At 37.6% G+C, this 22,511-nt stretch overlaps 1 protein-coding gene across 2 annotated transcripts in view; it reads left to right on the forward strand.

Moving 5' to 3' along the window:
* The window catches only part of hibch (3-hydroxyisobutyryl-CoA hydrolase), a 61,755-nt gene that overhangs the window by 11,632 nt on the left and 27,612 nt on the right, over positions 1-22,511 (forward strand). The window lies entirely within an intron of this gene.

A 22,511-nucleotide genomic window follows, 5' to 3' on the forward strand; every position in this document is an offset into this window, starting at 1 on the left:
ATAAAAGTCTATATAATGAATGGAATTTATTTTAATAGGTTCTGCAGGTCGTATTTTTGCTTGAAAAAATATTCTTCATTGCATCTTGACTAAAAACACCAGATCTTCTATGCAGAAATATTTTTAGGCAGGTTAAATGAACCTGTGACAGTTCAATATAGTCTAACCAACAGTTCCTTTTTTATTTCAGTGGATATAATAGAAATGATTGAAATTTGTAATAATCTGTTTGAAACAAACCAGAAAGGTACAGTAATTGCGTACCATAGGTGAAAGGAAAGATAAATGACATTGCAAAGCACAGTTAGTGTGTTTGCTTACAAAGGAAAATGTAGAAACAGTACAAAATAAAGATTGTTTCTGTACAAAGGCATGTAGGGTATAGTATGCAAGTCTGTTCCTCCTGGGTATTAACATAAAGTTTAAGCATGACATCGACAGCTCTGCTGAGGTTTCTGATGCAGTGCACCCAATTTCCACCAGGTGGCAGTCATTAATTTGGGATTAAAAGAAATTCCTAGGATCAAAAGAATTAGAATAAATTCTGGGCCTTGCCCATTTTTTTTTCAGGGCAGTTTCAGTTAATCTCTGTATCAAAGCAAAAAAAAAACAAACAGAAGGCACATGGAGAAGCTCCATAAAAAGCCAAGGCAGAAAATTGGAAAAGTGACAAAGGAGAATAGATCTAAAATGAACAAGAAATTCACTGATTCCTCCTGACCCAGAATAGACTAACGTGATGATGCTGTGTGATTATTAGCAGGAACTAAACCTGTTTTTTTAAGGAATAAGCAAAAAATTATTTCACAGCAAATTAGGGTTCTGCTTCGCTTCACAACAATGTGATTCGAGCACAATTGCATGCAAATGAATCAAATACAATACGAATCAAAGACAAATCAGCATGCATGACATACACTGGTTAAACTGCAGGTCCTTAAGGGCAGACGGAGCCTTGTGGAGATCCAATACATTCTTTTCTTTGTTTCGCTTGCCAGTTGCTATCAGGAGCTCAGATTAAATTAGGTGCTTGGTTTATGCAGTGCAGGAGTTCGATTGAGTGTGGATGAGATCGGTGGTCCTGGGCTGTGTAACAGCAGCCCATTCCTGGAGCCTGCATCAGGAGGGTGTGGCAGTATCTGAATGCCACAGCAAGTGGTGGATAAAATGCTGTTCAGGGGTGGTTTGTATTCTCATGTCTGTTTTTGTTTTGTTTTATGTCATGGCTCTTATAGATATTGTACATGGTCTTGCTTTGCCACGTGTAGCTGAGGTTACAGTACTGTTCATTTTCCTCTTGGGAACCTTGTAGTTGCAGTTTAAATAAGACATATTCTGGGTACAGGCTGGCAAAATCTAAAAGGCAGGGCTTATTTTGTGTGTGGCATAAAGACTGTCACTAATTGAACAACAAACTAGCAATTTCCTAATTCTGCACACTTCAGTACATTGAGTTTTCTTACAGCTAGAGGGCATAGAAATGAATATAAAATAAATAGGAGATATCCATTGCTTTTAATGTATTACAGATTCTTGAAGTGTCAGGTCATGAGAGAATTATTAATCAGTGTATCTTACTAGAAAAACACCCTGTCATGTGCACTAAAAAAATATTGCTAGAATTGAGAGCTCACGGAGAGTCCTGAGTCTTCACAAGGCTCTGGGGATATAGGACAAAAATCACATTACTTAACTGTGTCCATTTGTCACTTGTTTATATGCTAGGAAGTGACTTTTTTCTTTCTTCTCTTTGATATACCATAACCTCTTTTAGATCTTTCATTCGGGTTTTACAAAATCATTAGATAATTCTATTGATTTACAGCTGTGATGTCACTTTTTTTTACCACCAGCATTCGTCCCGGATGAATATTTGTACATAAATGCTATACATTTCATTAACAAATTGCTTGGGCTTGGTTCCACTGTAATGTCACTGAGCTCAATAATACAGACCTCTTCAGATCAAACGCAGGATTCCCGTGAATTCCCATTAATGCAAAGCAGCAAGGTTTATTTCTGAGATTACCTTCACGACTTGACCAGTTCATCTGCATCAAACCCCATACTTTACACATTAAATTGACAATAGAACTGATCAGTAGTATTCACCTCTTTATTTTATCTCTTTCAATAAATCATGGCAAATAAGAACAATCTTATCTTCCCTATAAGCATTTTAGATAACAAGCTGAGTACTTTACATCTTCACTGGCTCCAAAGGTCAGATGCATTTCTGGATGGGTGTTTTTATGTGCTGAGTAATTATGCCAATTTCTATGTCAGACCATTGAGGTGTGTGTTCTGTCCTGAATTTCGCATACGTACTCACAGCCAGATGAATGTGCAATGTTGATTTAACCTGATTTACTGAGGACACCTTTACAAAGCGTCTCTACAATTGCTGAATGTACATACAGTAATCATATGTCACAGACTCCTGATTCACCTGCTTGTAAGACATACAGTAACAACATAACATAACAAAACCAATCCTATGATTATTTTGTTTGTAAAAGTAATGAATGATGTCCTATTGTGGGGAACAGTGAGCATTTTATCCCTAGAAGATCACTTGGTACATTAATGAAATACAATCAATTGATTTTGTATGGATACAAACATTACAATACATTTCATAGAAACAACATGGCTCATTTTTACAAAGTAACAGTGGAGGTCACTGGGCAATGCACAGGGCAGGGATGCAGTTTTCTAACATGTTTCTGGTAACTTCAATACAGTTACGGTACTTTTTAAAAATACGTTTTAAATTTGATTGATTCAAAATGACATTCCAAATTGTTTTGTTGCCCTTTAATCTAACAGAGAGATGGAGATTTTAGAAGAAGCTGAGCTGTCTACACCTTTATTAGACGGCTTCATGCTCTTGAAATTAGAATTTCCAATTTAAGGTATTGATAGTAGGTACTACTGTATGTTCAATATATATTTTAAAGGTTTTTTTTAACATGGAAAGATAGGTGTAATCATCTAGAATGGCTGTAATTGCCTTCAGTTTTTCCTTCCATCCATCCATTTTCCAACCGCTTTATCCAAAAAGAGGTGGTGGGGGAGCTGGAGCCTATCACAACCATCAACGGGCACAAGACAGGATACACCCAGGACAGGATACCAGTCATCGCAGGACAGACACAGGCACACACACACTCACACCAGGGCTGGTATTCCTGCCTACAGTATATCTTTGGACTCTGGGAAGAAACCGTAGCACCTGAAGGAAATTATCGCAAACATGGGGAGAACATACTGTACAAACTCCATGCAGATTGTATTGAACCCAGGACTTCAGCACTGGGAGTTAGTATTCACCAGGTTCAATAGGTACTGTAACACATCACATGAAGATCAATGTTAAGTTTTAACAGGAAAACAGACATACTGAAACAGCTGTCTTTTGACTAATTACTTTATTATTTGTTAAGCAGTGCTTCCCAAGTAGCTGGTTTCACTATCATGAGAGGCTATACAGTACCTATGAGAGGCAGGTCATGGGAAAATATTAGTCCTATGTTTGTGCTCCACTTTATTTCTCTTAAGTGTGAAATAACAGAAGGTGTTGTGTGACAACAATGTGTGTTGGTGGGTTTGCAAGTGAAAGGTAATGTACACACAAAAGGGCTAATATAAGAGGAAAGACACTCTTAGAATTGTGAAGGAGCTGGGACATTCAGGCCCATCTATCTACCATAAACCTGTCAGCAGTCATTAATGGCTCATAGCTGTCAGTATTTGATGCTGACACTCCTGCAGTTATCATATAATAGCTTGGCATTGTTCTTCCCTAATTGGATTTTGTGCATTAACGTGGACAAGAAAGAACCTCCGTTTTCAGCTGATTCCTGGTTGTGTGTCTCGTTTTGGTGGTATTGGAGTGCAGGAAATCACTGCAGTCTCTGGAGGGGAACAGCTTTTAATTTGGTACGTAGTGGTGTGGGGTCCTGTACCTTTCATGCCAGCTGTTGGAAATTTTGGGTAACCCACTGACAATATTTGAAGGAGAATGAAAAACAACCCTCTGGATTTTGAGAGTACAAGTTTTGTACGAATAAAAGTGACTGTTGTAAATGACACTGAATTGTTTTGGCAGTTTAAACTCCCTTAATTAGGTCAAGGAGAGCTGAGAAACCCTTCAAACACAAGTCTGTCAATTCAGTAGTGGATGAGTTGATGCCTGAAGGCTGGCTTGTGCTTTGCTCTGTGGGATAGGAACAGGATATTGGATATTGGTGGAAGCGCACACGTCAGTTACACAGCTGAAGAAGAAAGAGGGTGATTAGAAACATCTGCTTGACAGGATGTTAGTTAATAACTGAAATAACAGAAGGAATGATGGCACAATCTGACTAGAAGAGCCCACGTATTAATTGTCATGGACATGTATAGTAGATGTCATTTTAGAAGTTGAAACAAGCTAGCGGCTACCCTTTTCGTGCTGTTGTGAAATTCAGTGTTTTACTGTACCTCCTGCTCCCTGAATGAACAACTGTGGGAGGATTATGACTCTTGAGTATTTATTTTATTAATTCTGGAGTCTTTTTATATCTTGCGTAAATAAATCAACAGGGAGAGCTGACATAAATAATCTGTGCACAAATTCCCCCGATACTTAGGAAATTGTTCCATCAATACTCTTTTATCAAAATTGTCATGTATTTATAGAAGGACAAAAATGCTAGATTATTCTTAGTAAAGTAATCAAGTCAAAAGCATCTGTTGATATATTTCCCACTGTTCCCAAAAAGAGGCTCACATAAATAGACACAGTGATCTCATAAAAAAACTGTAAAAAAAAATTCTGAAAATTAGGCATTTCTCATGTGGGTTAATCAGTAAAAAACTCCCTCAGAATACAGATTGAGGCCTATGCTGAGACGGCACCTTCTTGAGTCTGGGCTACCATAACAGTTTGTATAGTGGTGCACAAGTGCCTGAACAATCCTAGGGTTGCATCAGCCTGGGTTGGCAACGATACCTATGTACCAGTGAGCTTTCAATGTTGTCTAGAACAGTGGGCATCCCTCTTGTAGTTGATGCCAGCACTATTGGGGAACTGTGGAGCCAACAGTCTGAATAAGAACTGACATGGCGCTGTTAGGAAGAAACAGTGACAAATCCTAAAAAAAGTGCCTTGCTTGGAAAGATTGCCCCCCAAATTTTGTTTTGGTTTCAATAAGATGCATCTTAATTCCTTAGTGCCTGTGAAGTATAGAACCCTTTGCATTTAGAAATATCAGAACTGTACTAAAACATGTTAGTGAGACTATGCACAATAAATGAATCAAAACAGATCTTCAGAGTAGGGGTGCAGGAATCCCTGGGTTACTAAGTTGACACAGTGTTCTTGTCTGAAGTTTCACCAGCACTCCAGGACTGCCGAAAAGGAACCCTGTGATATGGAATTGCAAAGACAGAATTCTGTGTTTTTGAAGAAAACTCTGATCTTTGCTCTTCGAGTAAGAGAAGGTACAAAAGGCAGACTTGGTGTCGAGGGCTGTAGGAAATCAACATTTATTATTGAATAGCGTCAGAATATGTTGATTTCCTACAGCCCTCTACCTCGTGTTTCAAATGGCACAACAGGTATTTTTAATGAAAGGTTTATTATAAGGAGTGTCTATGAATTATGTGTATAACTTATATACTGTACAATATACAGTATATGCTATGGGCTTACTGTCTGTGCACTATATAGAAATAATAGTTAACCATGCCCTCCTGCTGAGCCCCAATAAGGGTGAAGCAGCTGTCTCTGGCTGCTACAGTACCTTTGACATTATTTATGGAAGGCAGAGATTGTTCAGGTTCTGCTTTTCAATGTTGCATAAACAACTGTAGTAGTTTTTGTACTGTAGAAATGTGGCAATCTTGGCATTAGAACAGTTCATCTGTTACAACATTGCAAAAAATTACATTATATTCACATTCATTCACACCCATAGCTTGCTCTAAAAATACCCTGTAACCCTAAAAGGTGTTCCTTATAAGACATGTATTTATATAGTTTTTTTATTTTGTAGTAAACACACTTTAGGGAATAAAGCAACTGTGAGTTGCCGTTTACATGTAAACCTACAGTAACACATGCTTAGTGGGAAAAGGACATTCAGAAGATTCTGTCAGTATATTGAGTAGGTGAACTGGAAAATCCAAAAGGAAAATGGATATGTCTCTTTGCATGAGAATGGCATTTTATTTTTAACATTCTGTGAGCGTTTTTTTCAATGTTAGATATTCTCCGGATGAAGCACATTAACCTATAAAGTATATTTCTTTAAAGAAGTGAGACCTTCCCAAACTCCTTTGGAATGGGACAAAACATCTGTTTTAACAGTAAGATTGCCGTCATTAGCATTAGCTTCCATAAGGCTGATTTGCCCATTAGTACAGCTGCTTCAACCCCTATCTGCTTGTGCTTGAGATGATTTGTCCATTATAGTCATTTGGAAAATTGCTTGCAGCAATTATGTGAATCCTTATGTAGAGGATTTCTTTGGCAAATTGGTTGGCAAATTGGTTGGCTTTCAGGCGTCCTGAATTACTCCTTGATCTTTGCCAGTGAGGGGCTGTGCTTCCAGAAGGCTGACGCATTTTGAAAGCATGATGAAGCAAATTTTACCCCGTGTTCTTCCGTTATTAGTTATCTGAAGATTTTGAAAAAAAAGTAAACAAAATTCAGAAATTCACATTGTGTGGTATGGCCATTGTGAGAAACAGCTGTTCCTTTTTTCCAGTCACAGAATTCATAGCCATGTAAATTAAATATCTTTAATTAAGAACCCTGATTGATGACCTGAAATTCTCACATTCATTTTCTAATTATTGTTAGCTTAGCAGAATTCCTTATTTACCCATCTGTGTTAATTGGGGATAGATTTGTACACAGCCCAACCTGTGTAAAGTTAGCCATTTACACAGCAAGGCATTTTTCCTGTGCAAAGTAATTTGTGACAGACTGTAACTTGCTCAGTGGTACAAGAGCAGCCATCTCATCCTGGATTTAAATCCTACCCGGAGCTCTAACATATTAGTCTACACTATTATTCACCCCCTCCCATTGTCCTGCAGCCTTGGTAGTACCCCCACCAAGGGGACTCCTTGTGGATAAAAGTTAGATGGCCACTGCATCAGCAGTAGCACTCCAAACCTCCTCCATCCCCCAGCAGCACCGTGGATCTGAGCAATGTAAAGCTCTGTGTAAGCCAGAATCCATTAGATCTGGGCAATGTAAAGCTCTGTGTAAGCCAGAATCCAGTAGATCTGGGCAGTGTAAAGCTCTGTGTAAGCCAGAGTCCATTAGATCTGGGCAATGTAAAGCTTTGTTTAAGCCAGAATCCAGTAGATCTGAGCAATGTAAAGCTCTATGTAAGCCTGAATCCAGTAGATCTGAGCAATGTAAAGCTCTGTGTAAGCCAGAATCCAGTAGATCTGAGCAATGTAAAGCTCTGTGTAAGCCAGAATCCAGTAGATCTGGGCAGTGTAAAGCTCTGTGTAAGCCAGAATCCAGTAGATCTGGGCAGTGTAAAGCTCTGTGTAAGCCAGAGTCCATTAGATCTGGGCAATGTAAAGCTTTGTTTAAGCCAGAATCCAGTAGATCTGAGCAATGTAAAGCTCTATGTAAGCCTGAATCCAGTAGATCTGAGCAATGTAAAGCTCTGTGTAAGCCAGAATCCAGTAGATCTGAGCAATGTAAAGCTCTGTGTAAGCCTGAATCCAGTGAAACCAAGAGAGGGAATGCAGAGGCTCCCAGCGTGGTGCCAGCATCTTTTAAGATGCAGTGAGACCAGGCAACTGCATTGGTCCAGGAAATAAGTTTTTCTGTCACCTTCAAGTCCCTTTTCCGTGTTGGAAGTGTTCATAAGAGTTGATGTGAAGCCTGCAATAAACAGACACAAACAGAGGAAGCTAGTCCCTCTCTTTTGTCCCTGAGGTCAGACAGATTATACATTGGGTGTGTGGACAGCCCTGACCCCCAGGGGTGTCATAGACACTCATTACAGAACAGAGACAGTACGGACAGAAGAGGCAGGAAGCTTGTATTGCATTTGCAAGCCCTGGAAAAGAGGACTGGAACATGACTCATTAAAATACCTATAAGAATGTGATTTCCTTTGTCACTTCAGTGTGGACAAGAGAAAGATGAGTTTCCTGTAAGACTTTTGCAATCATTTTTTTTTAGTTAAGTTTGTAATTAAGTAGCAGTCACCCAGAATACATCAGAATTTTACTTCCACATGACAAGACCAGACTTCCTTCAAGAGGATGTGAAAATATGGGGTCACGGTGCTAAATTATGTAGACCAGGGGTTGCCAACCTATCACACGTGTGACTTTATTGGCTACCCAATTAAAGCTTAGAGGACCCTTCACACCCTTTGTTTAATGAATCCCAATTACACCCCTCAGAGCACAGATAGAGGTTTCCCAATCTAAAAACAGTTTAAGTTCTCATTATTACATCAAGGTATAACCCTGCTCAACAGATGGTTCTCTTGTGTACAGTAAGTATACAGTACGTGTATTGTTTATTTGTGTGTTTTTTATATTGTCTGCTGCTGTCACACTCTTTCTCTCTCTCTCTCTCTCTCTCTCTCTCTCTCTACCAACCCAGCAATGTAATAATGAAAAACAGGCTGTAGAACTAATGTCTCTAGCCAACATTACCACCCATATGAATGAATTCAATCTCCGGCGGCAGGGTTCAGATCAAACTATTATGGTTCTTTTCAAAACATGGCAGGCATTCCTTGCAAAACTTGCCATTTTTTCTTGGGACATTGACACTACAACAATCCGCTATTTCCAGCCTCTTAATAACTTTCAAAACATTGCACAGTCCGTCTTGCTGAGTTTGGAGTGAACATGCAAGAACTGGCTTCAGGATTTTACTTTCAGTTTTTAGGATTGCCAGTATTTTGGCCTGCTGTTTTCTTTTCTGTTTAACCCAGACAGCTTTGATACCAGTAACACGATTTTTTCAGGGTTTTGGTGGATGGGCATTGAGGATTTTGAAATGCAGTTAATTGAATGACAGAGCTCAAAGTTCTGGAATTTGCAAAACACACTTGAGGCTATGGACAGTGATCACGGCATCTCTGTCATGACCTGTTGGAAGTCCCGGCCAGTGAAATATAACTTTTTTAAGAAAGTGGTATTTTCACTGCTCTCAGCATTAAGAGCAACATACCTTTGTGAACAGGTATTTTCACACATGAAGTCAATTCTTTGTCCATCCTTTGCTGGTTAACTAGGATTATTCAGAAGCTTGCATGCTGCTTAAAAGTGTCAAGAGATTGGAGAACTCAGCAAAGTATAGCAAAGGCAAGCATCACACAAAATAATAATACCTTTTAATTTATTATTTTACAATATTTTAATATTATTTTTTTAATCACTGTGGGGCTATTATTGACTTTCAAAAAGTATCAGTGGTGTGCAAACCTGTAAAAACAATGTGCGAGCTCTTCTGAAAGGTTGCTGGCTGCTGATATAGAAAATGAATATACTGTAAGTGTTAGAACATATTCAGTTATAAACACATTAATATATTTCAAATATCTAAGCTTTATATATATTACATATTCCAATGAATTGATAAAAGGTTAGATTGTTGCATTGCAGTTTGATCATATCAGAATTCCATCTAAGTTATTTGAGTGGTGGTTCATGTTTTTGCATTTGTCAAGCATTTGACATTTATGTCGGTCATATTTTTAAAAATTACTGCAAGAGGAAGTCTAGATGAGCTCCCAGCACATCTGTTTCCTCTTAAAAAAATTTATTAAAAAAATTAATTGTAAGGACTTGTATTTGCCAGACTTTCTAATGATGCATGTTGGTTGCATGAGGATAGCAGTGTTTACAGTATTTATCAAGCGGACCCTGAATCAGAATATTTTGCTTATTTAGTTCATTAGAAATAATGTTTACAAGGACTATTCAGCTTCTTAAAGTCAATTATGAAATAGACACATTCTTTTATATTATAGATTCAATTCTAAATAAAAGTAAAACTCTATTAAAATGACAGGCCCAAGGTTAACGTGAATAATGATGAGAGGAAATAAAATACTAGTGAACAAGCTGTCACTGAATACAGATATAGAGGTTGGAGCTGTGTTTTTAGACTTAGAAAAGTCCTTTGATACTGTTCTTCAGGGATGGGCAATTACAGTCTTTGAATTCCAGTCCTGCACGTTTTGAATGCATTTTTAAGATCATGAGAAAGGTTACAAACGAGAGGAAGCCTTTCTGGTTTGTTTGGAAGTTAGTAGTTAGTTGAGCCAGGGATCTCATCCAGCTGCTTCTTGAAAGAAGTGAGGGTGTCAGCTTTAACATCAAGGGTGGGTAGCTTGATCCACACTCCCACAACCCTCTGAGTAAAGATGTTCCCGCTGTTCTTGGTTTTAAATGCACATTTTCATAACTTTAACTTGTATCCTCTGGTTCATGTTTCATAATTTGTTGTGTCATTCCCTGTTGGTCTGAAGAAGTCCATTGGGTTGCCTTTGTCTTTTCCTTTGGGGATTTTGAATACTTTTGTCAGATTCTCTCATTCTGTTCTCTGTTTCAAGACAATTAAAAAGGTTCAGTTCCTTCAGCCTGTCATTGTAGGACATTCCCATAAGATTCAAAACGTATCTAGATTCCAGAACCGAAACATCTTTTCAAAAGCATGTTGACCAAAGTTGTACACAATATTCTAAATGAGGCCTTATGAGTGTTTTATATTATTTAAAGATAACATTTGTACGCTTTTGACTACATACAAAAATGTGTTTTTTAAAATTACTTCCCACACTGTCTCGAAGATGTAAATGTGTCAGCATAACCACCTGAGTCTTTTAAGTATGTAGTCTCTCCTTGCTTAGTGTTTCCCGTATTGTATTTATAGTTTGTTTTGCTACCTCCATTAAATACTCTGTATTTAAATTGAATAAAATTGAATGTCAACGGCGAAGTGTTAGGACAGAATTTTATCTCTTGAATTTTATCTGAATCTTTTTGAATAAAGTTCAAGTAACCTAAAAGTATGAGGTGGAATGAAAACTGGAGACCATTCCCTATTCTATAAAACACGACATTCGTCTTCCAAAATTATCTGTTTAAGTTGTCAAAGGAAAGCCTGGAATGTATTGTATCTTATTTAACAAAAAAATGGTGTGGGGTTCTACAAAATTAAAAGTTTTTCTTTGCTAAGGTTGCAGGAAGGGAGTTTTCAGGTTGCAATCCTAAGGACTGTGTTGGTCAGGATTTCCCAAGCCTGGTCCTGGAGAGAACCAAATCAATTAGCCTTAGATGTCACCCATTTCTAAAGATTTGGAACACCTGTGCATTATTGATAAACAGATGCTGTATATATACTAAGAGGCATCAAAAACTCAACAATTGCTATTGGTTCCAATACTCATTTGTTGTTATTTCTGGCTGGAGATTTATTGTTCCCAGATAATATCTAAATTGCTTAGTATCATAACCCCTGTGATAGATTGCAAACAAATTGTTGTAAAATATTATTGGCCTAACTTGTTCAGATGTCTCTATTCTGTACACATTAGCTTAGATTTGTGCTGAGATTGAACACTTGTATCACTGAGAAAAAGTAGTTGGTGAAGCTATTCTTGTGTGGCATTAAATGTTAAAATACAGCTGTAGTCTGTCAGAAATCCTTCTGTTTTTGAAAACTGTCAAGTGAAGATCAAAAGTGAAATAAACCTAGTTAAATATTTATTAGTCACTTAATGTGATTCTCAGTTAAATTATAAAAATATACTTCTAGAACAGTGAAAGTAAGTCTTATCCTGTGATCAAGGAGCCTGATTGAGGAGCATGTTCTTCAGCAGTGCTTCAACCTATAATAGTTTGCTTTGTAAGGTGAAACCTATATTCCTGGCAGTCATCATAGAGATGGTTCAAGTCTGGGTTGTATCGTTAATAATAACTGTTTATGAATTGCATTTATAAAACACATTCATCCCAAAGAATGCCAAAGAACTTCACATAGATAAGGGGACCCACATCATCTATGAAGTGCTGTATCCATTTGGGTGACCCATAGCACCTGTTATGCACCAGTAATCCAACTGAACAGCAGATTAGGTAGAGAAGTGAGAAAGTGCTTCATCAATTGAATTAAGGGAGAACATAGATCAGACTGTGCAAATTAGCATTGGGACATTGAACAAGTGCAACCCCATGGAATATATGTGTGTCTTGCTTTAGTTAGGTAATTGGGGTTTATACTGATTATTTGTGCATACAAACAATATTTTAATGACCAAGCATAAGAACCTTTATTTAATGTCTCATCTGAAGGATGGAGGAGTGTCTCTTTTCAGCTTTCTGGGACATTTGATTTGGGAATTTTAGACCAGAGGGAAAAGTGAATGGTACTGTACACCAGCAACAACCTGATTTTCCTCTGCTATCACCTATCTCTGTGCTGACTGTGTTCAGTCTTTCTTGGATTCTGAGATGATACTAGAACATGATACCACTGCTGCCAGTTAAGAGACTCTTGCCAAGCTCCCTTGGCAGTCATGCATAATTTTCTAAGTGCTGGTGAGGCTGTGTGAACTTGAACTGGGTGCCCTAAGCTTGTTGGGTAAACATGAACTTGTAGTGTTGTCAGTAAAAGAGATACTGTAAGTCTTCAGTGGTCACCATGGAGATGGCATTGTGGGTAAGAAGCGGGCAACTCCAACAGTGCATTTTTGGAAGGAATATATGTAAGCTTTTCGTTTCTCCTCTTCCTGGACAAGAATCATCATGGAAAATCTTAGGTGGATAGCAATTGGTGATCATGAATTTGAGGGTTTAAAATGATAAATGACTAGTTTTACAGTTTAATTAGCTGCAAAGGTTGAAAAGTCTAAAATACCCATAATACGGGCTCCCACAAATGATACCTACTGTACAGTATGAAACTGTATTTTTCAGCCCTCAGTCAAAGAGGAAAGATGAGTTCCTTTGAAGATCAAGTTCAATATGACAGTATTGAAGTGGAACAAAGTGCACTGCAGATGTCTACCTGTGTACTGTAAATGCCATATGCTGTGCTGCTCCAGCTCTTCTAGTAATGAGGATCCTGTCTAAAGAGGTAGCTTTTACCTCTGGGAATTGAAATCTGCTCAGCTGACCCATCTTTACATTATTGTCATGCTACCAACGAAGTTGTTGCAGTGCATAAAGCTGAGAGACCTTGAGGCAATGCTTGCTGTACTATTCAGAGCATGGTGCTTTGTCTGCTGTTTGTAACAGAAGGAAACATATTTAATATTGAATGGCAAGAGATGAAAATAATCAAAGGCAGGAAAAATGCGAGCTTCTTTAGGAATCTGCAATAAACAGACCAAACAGAGGAAGACTACACACTGTTGACAAAACAGATACGGGTAGTTAAACATCAAGGTTTAGACCTGATTGTTGTTGGGGTTTTTTTTTAGAATTTATTTTCTAAATTTATATTCAGGTTTTGCCAAATATAAACTGTACTGTTGAGTCCTGGCAGGTGGGGCAGATTCATCTTGAGTCTCTGGCCAGAGTCCTTAGGTTGCTAAGCATCAGTCAGGCACCAGTGGGACTGCTCAATTTATAGTCTGAGATGAGTCTTCCCTCTGACTAATGTGTACATTCCGTGTTATCAGTTTCATGACCTGAAGTCAGCCCATGAAAGAAGAGGATCTTTCAGTCAATCAATCAATCAGTCAATCATTGTTTATTTATCAATCCACAACACTACAGCATACATTAGTGGTTGTCGGCTCTGAAATGCATTTTCCGCAAGCTCGCCAAGGAGAGAGAGGACAGAATTTGATAGAAGGTTACAAGAAGAATACACAATAAATTATACAGTAACAATTTATAAGATTACCCAACATCTTGATACATCTTGGAAGATGTTGTGCTCAGATGTCCAGATAATTGTTCATATCTAGTTAGCAGTTTAAAATTGGGTTGTAAAAGAGCAAATAATGATTTTCATTTTGTGTATTATTGTAACGAGCTGTACAGGTTAAAAAAGTAAAGTCAGTAGAGACTGTACAGACTAGGACCTTTATTTTAGTTTGTATTACTTCGTTTAATATAATATTATATTCAAAATTTGTTGGCTTTTTTTTAAAGGTTGTGGTTTAGATGTTTTCATTTAAATGTTATATCACTCAATCTGTGAAGATTCAGTTCAAAATCAACATTTTTATAAGGCTCTATTTTGCAAATGTACCACAAATACGTGTAGGTGTAATTATGATCGAAAGACAAGCAGTGATTCATGCTTTAGAGACGTGGTCCAGAGAAGTACTGTACCAACTCTCACAAGACACTTGGAGGCAGAAAATCTTCAGGCACATTTTAATTTTCTCCTAACAACCCCCTCTCTGTCTTCCAGGTAACATTGCAAGTCTTTGAATTTGTTTGTCAGACAATTTTCTAAGAATAGAATGGAATATATGTGTGTCTGGGTTTTGTTAGACCACAACATATGAAATGACAAATGTCATTAGATCTCCTCAGCCTAGCCAGTTAGAGGGCCAGGTTTATTGAATTGCTTGGCGACAGTGCTGTTCAAACCTTATGATTCTTCTAGTGAGATCTGTGGAAATACAGTATGCTTTTCCCACCTCTTGGGTACACAAGGGACATTGATTTAATATAAATACTTTAGGTTACTGAATATACAGTACATCTGAGCAGTAAGTCAGACAATAAAATGTGTTTTACTCTACAGGAGAAATGGAAAGATAAAATAATGTGTAAATATGTTCATGTTAAATTATAATTCTTAACCTATTAATAACAATTGCTTACAATTATATAGCGCTTTTCTGGACACTCCACTCAAAGCACTTTCCAGGTAATGGGGACTCCCCTCCTCCACCACCAATGTGCAGCACCACCTGTATGATGCGACAGAAGCCACAGTGCGCCAGTACTCTCACCACATATCAGCTATCAGTGGGGAGGAGAACAGAGTGATGAAGCCAGTTCAGAGTTGGGGATTATTAGGAGGCCATGATTGGTAAAGGCCAATGGAAAATTTGACCAGGACACCAGGGTTACACCCCTACTGTTTTCGAGAAACGCCCTACGATTTTTAATAACCAGAGAGAGTCAGGACCTTGGTTTTACATCTCATCCCAAAGATGGCGCCTATTTTACAGTTTAGTGTCCCTGTCACTATACTGGGGCATTATGACCCATATGGTGCATGGTAGGGTGAGCGCCCCCTGCTGGCCCCACTAACACCACTTCCGGCAGCAACTTTAGGTTTTCCCAGGAGGTCTCCCATCCAGATACTGACCAGGCTCAAACCTGCTTCACATCAGTGGGTTGCCACGTGTGAGCTGCAGGGTGATATGGCTGCTGGCTTTGTTAAAAGAAGATGACAAAATATTTTTTTTATTTTGTCCTGTTTGTATTGTATTTGCACACTGGTATTTATTTGTGTAGGCTGTTGTAAAAGAGGATGTCTACATGTTTCACTAGTTTGTTAGGTGAGAATGAAGAATTTCTTGACTGCAAAAAAGTTAAACCTAGAAATTTCCAATAATTTCATGGTAAACCATACATAAAAAAACAGAACTTCACCAGGTCACACTTCAGCTTAGACCTCTGTTCCATCTGCCTATAGCTGAGTGTCATACATTCAGTCAGTGCTGGTATACAGTACATACTGTACTAGCAGGTCATGAACAGAATGGCAGAAAACCAAATTTGCATTTTGGGCTGACTGAGTGAAATCTGGACCTAAAACCCATTGAATGTTATGGCAGGGCCAGAAGTGAGTTGTTGATGCAAGGAAACCCTTAAATGTCACCAACGTGAAGCAGCTCTGTAGGGAAGAATGGGCTAAAATTCTGGGCCAATGGGAAGCCACATTTACAGGAAACATCTTCAGTCTAAAATGTCTACACATCTACAGAGTCACTCCTCCTCAAGGAGGTGCCACCAGTTACTGAATCAAAGCATTCACATACTTAATTACACAAGGTTATATACTTGTGGATCATTTTGTTAAATAATTCAAATATGTTTTTCTTTGTGTTGTATATTTAATCAGGTTATCATGTTTAGGACTACAAAGAATACTGTATGCCGTGAATGCTGACAAAACTAGAAGTTCACAAACCTTCTCTGGGCACTGTAGTTGATATTTGAGTACCTGGGGGACATTGTGAAGCTAGTTTTAAGATGCATTTGGCTTCTGATGACTTGGTGGTGACTTTGAGGCACCGTGAAAGGAAGCAAACATAAAGGTCAGTGTAATTATGATTAATTAATTATGGCCAGGTAGAGATATAATTGGGAACTATGGATTTAGAGAGATCTCACGACTGTGACATACTCTTGAAATGGTCAGCCAGTCTTCATGCTTTCCAATGTAAACAGTAGGGCACTTTCTTCAAGAGATGCAGTAAATGAGTTTCCTGAATGAACATGATGCCCTCAGGGTGATCTTGAAATGGCCAGTGAGGTCAAATATACTGTATATCCTGTAGCTTTCTATTCTTTTTTTATTTTTTGTGTCCTGGTAATGTGTTAAAGCAATTGTGATGTTGTCCAAATGGTAGCAGTATTGCATAAGTGCGTTGCTGTGTTGTTATTGCATGCCCAGAGGTTGTAGTATTGTAAAAGGAAGAGATTTTATTCATACCCGGGCCTTTGAAATATTTACAGCATGACAGAGCATTGTATTTCTGCACTTCGCTAAAGACATTCCACCACCCATTTAGTAGTCTACAGTAATTTCCTTAGGTGGTGGATATGCACAATATAGTGAAACATCTTCAGTTTGTTTCCAAACTGCACCAATGTCAGAGTGTATTTATAAAATGTACAAATATATTTCTTAGACATTTTTTAAAAATGTACAGCCCCACCTCGCTTTGTGTTTGACATGTCAGAATTCAGGAATCGAATGCTGCGGTCCTATTCCATCTGAAATGAACAGATTTGCTTCAGGGAAACCTATGACTTTGCAGACTTGTGTTTCTTATGTTGATTTACCTAGCATGCCTTAGGGCAGCAAGTGTATGGTGGTTTAACTCATCACAATGAAGAGATCAGCCTCTTGTACTGAGGAACCTGAACATCAGTAAGATTTCAAAGGATTTGCCTGCTAAAGGGAACACTGGGGTGATTTGATTTCATGAAGTTATTTCATTAAGATTCCAAGGTCTGTCCTGTCCAATTGACAATTTGATTCCTAGTCCTGTTTCTCATGGTAACATAGCATCAATTTGAATTACTGGTCTATGGTTCTGGCCTTGGTGTGTTGTGAAGCCTAAATTCAGTATCCATGCTCCTAAAAAGATTGTATTTTTAAATAAAACATTCTTCTACAGAGAAAATCCTATTGTTTTTCAGCCTAACAAGATTTCAGTTATAGTGTGGACTGATTGAGTATTAATCTTAATCATAGTTATAAATAAATTGTTGTTAAAGCAGTAGTGGGGAAATGGAAGCCGTCCAGGATGAAGATTATTCTCATAGAATGTTTGATTTCTTTAATGTTAACCTTACTAATATTCAGCCTTACCAAGTACAACTTTGGTGGTTCAAAGGTATTGCTGGACGTTAAAAAGGTACCCGTCCACAAAGTTATGACACTTACAAGTCTTTAAAGAAGACACTATGAGGCTTTCTCATGGAAATATATGTTTTTTTGTGCTGAAACCTTGGGTTGAGATAGGGCCTGATGCTTTCCCTTCCGTTTACATTCATTCTTATGCGGATTTAGTTCTTAATTTAGGCAGTTTTTCAGAAAATTATCTGAGCAAATCAGAAATATCTACATTTTTTGCATCTGTTGTTTCCACCAGCAAAAATAAGATATTATACAGTAGTTTATTCAAGTGCATTATTAGGCACAGAGAGAAGCACTTCCTTCTTATCATCAGTATTAAGCAGCTTTGTCTTGATTTTACCTTAAGGTAAAATATGATGGTTTTAACTGTTCTTACTTCTTATTCATACTTTGTTAAGGTTTGCTTATGTTTTAGAGAATGACTGACTTTGTTTTGGTACTGTAAAAGGCTGGGCTCAGGTATTCATGCTTGTTGTAAATATTTGTCATTGGTAGTCTGTGTGTTTCATGCTTCGTTTAGCTCTCTAAATAGATGTTTGGATTTTAAGCTGTTGCTTGCTTATTTGTACTCTGTAACCACGCTGTGCCAAGGATACAAAGAAGCCACGTGTCCACACTCAGCATTTCCTGATGATTTGGGGAGGTTGTTAGGTTAGTTGTTTTACAGAAAAATATTTCACTGTCTAGATCTAAAAAAAACTTCACATTATACCCAGTAGGGAAATTATTCTGTCCTATTGAAGCAGTAGTTCTTTCCTTCCAAATGTGTGAGTCACAAACAAATAATTGCTTTAATAATTCTTCATGGGTCCAGTTGTTTAGTTAAGGCTTCAGTATAATTTCAGCATAATATTAGTCTTACTCCTATACACATTACTGTTTAATGAGTGCAAATATATGTTGTTTCCTTAATGTTTCTTCATGAAGTTGTTACCCCCTACGAGCGTGGATGCCGATCCACAGAACAACCCCAACCTCATAGACACATCTAAACAAAACAAAAACGTTTTTTGAAGTTGAATGTCTCTCTGGCAATGGATTTCAGCAAGAACTTCCATACCCCCACTCAAGCCTGCATCAGGGGACAATCATTGGAGATAGTGGGTCAATATAAAAAAGTATTTAGGGACTGTTCTGAACTGCAAGTTTAATTTTGCAGCAAACGTTGATTCTGTTTTTGAGGTTGATAATTCCTTGCTGATCATGTTCCATCAAGTCTTTTATTGAATCTGCTTTAATTTCTGCCCTGATCTGCTGGTTTGTGAATCTGAATCTGAGTAGTAAGAACAAAATTGGGAGCAATGTCAGACTACATCAGAAAGTCATTGGTGCTGCTCATTTGTGCCCCAATTCTATCAGTTATGAATCTTGCATAAAGTATATTCCCTTGTAGTTGACTTTTCGCTTTCTTTCTGTAATGAATTCCAACTACTCCCCTCAGAACACAGATACAGATTTCCCCTTTTAAAAACAAACAGGTTCAAGTTCACATTTATACTTATGGCCATAGCCGTGTTCAACAGTAGATTCTCTTGCTCATGTTTGTATGTATTGTTTGTGCGTGTTTCTTTACTGTATATTTACTGCTGCTATAAAACAAATTTCCACTTGGGGATAATTAAGACACTCTCTCTGAAATCAATCAGGGCTGTCATTTAGCAAAATTCTGGAAGACTCGTAATATTTTCTCTCAGTTCAGACCTCCCTGGTGTGGTAGCACTCTCCTTTCCAATCCAAGTAGAGTTCTTTTCAATTGTTGTGATGTGCCATGTTGTGCACAATAATGTGATCCACAGTGGAATGCATGAGGGGGATCTTGAGAGAGACAAACAGTCTGAACCAGCACAACAACCTTGTCGAGCTGAAGCAGGGAGGTGAAAGAGAACTTAAGTTGCTGTTTCATGTGGGATTTTTCAAAGCTTAATGCGCCAAAAGCTCTGACTCTGCATGACTATTTTTTTCTTTTTTTATGCTGCTTCTTGTGATCAGATTGCACAGTAGCCCTGTCAAGGGATTATCCAGATTTTCTCACTTGAGTGCTACCATTTCTGTATTGCCTCATTACCAAAATGCAAACATTTATTTAATTGATTACATTTATTATGAATGGCTGACCTTGTAAATTTAATTTCACACACAATGCAACTGCTTTTGAACTGCACAGTATGTATGGTTTTAAATAGTAGTAGCTTTTTTTGGAAATGTGTCCAATGATTCATTAAATACTTTTCATGGTTGTTAACAGTGCTTCTAAATTTCAGTGTCTTGTTTTCCAGATTCTGGGTGACTAGGGAAGTAAAAGAGTCCTGTATCTCATTTGACGAAAGCTGAATACAGTATTCGGGGGGAATTATTTGATATACTATATTTGCTACAGAACTTCCAAACATTGTCTGCTAAGTGTGTCTTGACACACAAATTGAGTGTTTACAGTACATGTCTGTTCTCTTCAGGTCTCGATTTTATTTAGTGTTTAGAGAATGTTAAACTAAAGTTCTGCCTAATGTTTACCTTGGGATTATGATCAAATAATAAAAAGCAAAAACTAAGATATTGCCTTGGGATTGCTTTTAAGGAGTAGTGCTCCATTAATCTTGAGGCTGAAAGTTTGTTTTTCCATTCTGATTCTCAAAGGATGGCCAGCCAGCAGCATGTGGGGTTTTCCATCCGTAAATAAAAAAGCTTCTCTTTTTAAAGCATACTGTGCAGACACATCTAATTTTCCATTCAATAAGCATTTTAATGGATGCTTATTCCCTAAGAATCACTAATACATTAATTAGAGGCTGATTCTGCACTGAGAAACATCCTCTGAATCTGCGACAATTTAGTCTGATGGGTTTTCATGTTCAGTACAGTTCAGTTAAGTACCGTTTGGTGTTTTTGCATTTGAATTTAATTCCTTTTGGTACAAGACAAAATGCTATTGATACTGAAATTAAGAGAAAAAGAATAGTAATAAATGAACCAGTTTGCTTTAACTGTAATATATATATATACTATATATACAGTATATCATGGTAAGGACAGAAAAAGGCAGAAAAGAAAGCATCATATCTTATAATACAGATGTGTCATCTTAAAGCCGTGCCCTAGTTGTAAACTGTTGTCCTGATGTCTCTCTGCAGACGTGAAAGTAATAGTTTCTGTCATTTCCTGGTGGCTGGACAGTAACAATTAGCTTCTGATGTAATCAATGTTGACAGCAATTTTGTACCCTTATAATAGCCCAGTGTTCACTAATGCACGAATACGATTTGTTTTAAAAACATTGTAAATCAAAATCCTGAAAATATAAGTGATGCTGCAATATATTGTTAGATAAGAGGCTACTGCCAATACTGGTAAGGGGAATTGCATTGTTCTTTGTGGGTGACGCATATTAAAAAGGAACATCTGCTTTTTATGTTAAATGTTAACAAAAAACTTAATGGAGGGCATTGTCGTTTGTACCAATGCATGCAATTAACTGGAATCTATGAATAAGCATTTGTTTGTTTTTTGCTTTATCTTTTGTCTACAAAACTGTGTTGGAACATACTTCACAGAATAACACTAATGCATTAACGTTCTTAGAAGAAAAACAAGATTACTATTACTTGGCACAGAATAGAGATCTCCTACCCTATGTTTGTTCTTCCACCTCTCAATTCTTAAGGATTTGGAAAAGAGATTTATCCCCTCAGCAGAGTAAACAATAATCTGATTTAGAACTGAATGTGAGGTCAATGGGTAGTACTTGCAAGTGATATCTGGACTGACCTTGTTTTTCATACTCTGACTGTTGTTCAAATGGCATAGTAGTACTGTTGCAGAGAAAAAAAATAATACCTGATTCCAGGTTGGAAGCAACAACTGAAAGAAGAAATATGAGCTTCCACAAATAAAAATACAGTATTTTAATTATTAAAGCCACAAGTGGATTCAGGTAAAAACAATAATAATTGTTTTAGTATTACTACGTGTAGTAATAAGTGATATACAATACAGTGCCTTCCATACATATTGGGACAGTGTAGTCAAAATGGCTATTTTTGCCACTGTACATAATTAAGCAATTCAAATTTGAGAAGATAAATATGAGGCAAAAGTACAAAATGTCACATTTTATTTCTGGGCATTTTAGTGCTTTTATGTTCTCTCAAATTATAATCTTCCAGACACCAGGGCTGTGAGTCTGCTGTCTGATCTGCTGCACTCTGATTGGACTTGAGCAGGAGTTACCAGACCAGTAATAAGTCTGAACCTGAGGCTGCAAAAATACTATTGATTAGCAGCTGGAAGAGTGCCAGGACAACACAGATTTAGTGTGGGCTTAGTTGACACTGAATGATTAATACATTCAGTAAGATTAACTTTTCAAAAGAAGCATAAGTAGAAACATCAATTTGCTTTTCATAACAAGTGAAGCATTTTCGGTTTTAAATGAGGGGATTTAGATCAAAATGGAAGTTTCTTGTAAAAGCGGTATAGATAAAAAGAAGACTTGTAATACAATATTTTTTGGCTGCCATTAAAATAAGGCTCAGGCAAGAGAGTGCTTACAATAACACAAGAATCCAAGAAAGGCTGAATCAAACAAGACTACCCCATTCAACCCACCTAGCTTGTTCGACTGTGCCAGATGGCTGATTAATAAAGTTTCTCTCAAAATAAACCTGTAGTCGGTCTCCTTTTAATAGGCCAAAGAAATCCTTTTTGTAACAAGACAACCAAAATAAAATTAACTCCTTAGTTGAGTCCTAACTTGGAATAAACTTTTCCATCACTAGCAATGAGGCAGGACTAATTTCTAACCTTAGAACATCCAAACAATAACAAATGTTTAATACAACCACCATCCACCCACCCAATCAGCCAGCAATCCATCTATCCCATCCCATCCCAAAACAGACACTCTTGT

Source organism: Lepisosteus platostomus, chromosome 14 (genome assembly GCF_059453375.1).
Source record: "Lepisosteus platostomus isolate fLepPlt1 chromosome 14, fLepPlt1.hap1, whole genome shotgun sequence".
Lineage (NCBI taxonomy): Eukaryota > Metazoa > Chordata > Actinopteri > Semionotiformes > Lepisosteidae > Lepisosteus > Lepisosteus platostomus.